Genomic DNA, 2,393 nt, shown 5'->3' on the forward strand with positions numbered 1-2,393 from the left:
AAGTAGCATCAGAGGGTGGTAACCTGACAATGTCAGTAGTGAGGTGTGATTTGTTTGTATCTGTATATAAGGTGGTGTCTTGGGGGGACAGCCTTTGTATGACTGGGGGGGAGCAGTGGAAATTTCCCACTGATTGTGTCATGCCATTGTGGCAAGGACATGTGCATAGTGGTTCAGTAGAGTCTACTGACAACTGTTACTGTACTTCGCTCGACAATAAACCTGGCCTGGCACCTTCCATCCTTATCTGGTTTGTGGTGTTTGGGGGCCCTCTTGGGGTCTGCTGTGGTCATTGGGCCCACATCATTGAGCACACACACACAAGCAGTCTTCCGGTTACCATCATCGACAGAGCCAGAGACCTGTGAGGACACCACGGCAGTAAGTCCACCTAACTATAGGCTGGATGTGTCCCATTCATAGCTTTTGATGTGAAAACGAGGATGTCAAGGGCAGGGGAAATTGGCTTTGTAATGTGTTAACCAATTAATAGTGATAGAAATGTAGCCGTGTTAGTCTGGGGTAGCTGAAGCAAAATGCAGGACAATGTAGCACTTTAAAGACTAACAAGATGGTTTATTAGATGATGAGCTTTGATCTGAGGAAGTGGGTCTGGCCCACGAAAGCTCATCATCTAATAAACCATCTTGTTAGTCTTTAAAGTGCTACATTGTCCTGCATTTTGCTTTAACCAATTAATGTCTTTCTTCAAGCCCAGGGTTATAGTGTCAAAGTTGTAGATGAATTCCAGTTCTGTAGTTTCTCTCTGTAATTGGGTGGTGAAATTCCTTTGTAGAAGGATGGCTACTTTATGATTAAGTGGCCAGGTAGGTTACAGTGTTCCCCTAGGTTTATGTGTGTTACCATTTCTGATGTCTGATTTGTGTCCATTTGTCCTTCATCATAGAGCAGGGTGGGGAACCTAAAGCCTGGAAGCCAGATGCAGCCCCTGGCTTGTCTGGATCCGGCCCCTGAGGCTCAGTGCTCCTCTTTTCTTTTGCTGTGCTAGTACATATATATATAGCCCTCCTACCTTTGTGATTTCCATGCCATAGATCTGACAAAGTGGGTTTTTTTTTAACCCACAAAGGCTTATGCCCAAATAAATTGGATAATCTTTAAGGTGTGACAGGACCCCTCCTTGATATCGTAATGAGTTAGAGACTAGGAATGGCTATTCAGACCCATTCTGATGGTGTCAAATTTGCATATAAATTCCAGTTTGGGACATCTTGTTGTTTTTGCTGAAACAGACTAACATGGATACCGCTCTGTGGACAGGGGGCATGATTAGCTAGCTAGATGGATGGATGGGTGTGAAGGGGATACACGGATGGGTATGAAAGGGATAGATAGACGTGTATGGGGATAGACTGATTAGACTGGGGCCCTTCAGAGGATGAGCTATGGGTGAAAACCCATGGGTTGTGTCTACACTGGCATGAATTTCCGGAACTGCTTAAAACAGAATACTATTCCGTTTTCAGTTTTTCTGGAAAAGGAGCGTCTACATTGGCAGGCTGCTTTTCCGGAAAAGCCCTTTTTCCAGAAAAGCGTCTGTGGCCAATGTAGACGCGCTTTTCCGGAAAAGAGCCCCGATCGCCATTTTCGCGATCGGGGCTTTTTTCTGGAAAAGACTACTGGGCTGTCTACACTGGCCCTTTTCCGGAACAGTGTTCCAGAATAAGGACTTATGCCCGAGCAGGAGCAGAATAGTTTTTCCGGAATAGCAGCTGATTTTGTACAGTACAGCATCGTTGCTTTTCCGGAAATTCAAGGGCCAGTGTAGACAGTTCACAGCTTATTCCGGAAAAGCGGCTGATTTTCCGGAATAAGTGGCCCAGTGTAGACACAGCCATGCTGAACGTGAAGGCTGCTTCCTGGCCTGACCACTTTGCTGGGAGGAGAGGTAGAGAGCTGTGGGTGTAAATTGTTAGGGGGGTACAGCTGAGACCCACCAAACTCATGTCACAAATTGCTCCCAGACTGGACGTTGGCATGATGGCCCCATGAGATGCTGCCGTCTAGGCTTGTTTGCTGTGGGTTTCACACCCCCCGAGCCCCCGCCTCGCCATTCAAGGGTGTGTTTGTTGGGGGCGTGTTCTATAGAGATAAACGCCACTGTGCTGCTGCTGGCCCTTTAAAAGGTCCTACGTTCTGATGTCCCTTTGAGAAATTCCGTTGCGGCTGGCCCTTTAAGTCACAGCGGAATCGCTGCCGTAAAGAGAGAGAGACTCGGATCTTTATGTCCCCTCCGACCTCCCGTCTTGTTTTCTCTCCCAAGCTGGGAGACAAGCCACCGCAACCTGTTAGTCCCGCCCCCGTCTCCCTCTGATTGGCCGGAGCTCTGAGCGCGCCCTCTCATTGGTCCCGGTCCCTGCCAGGCGGAGGGA

This window comes from Pelodiscus sinensis, chromosome 19 (genome assembly GCF_049634645.1).
Source record: "Pelodiscus sinensis isolate JC-2024 chromosome 19, ASM4963464v1, whole genome shotgun sequence".
NCBI lineage: Eukaryota > Metazoa > Chordata > Testudines > Trionychidae > Pelodiscus > Pelodiscus sinensis.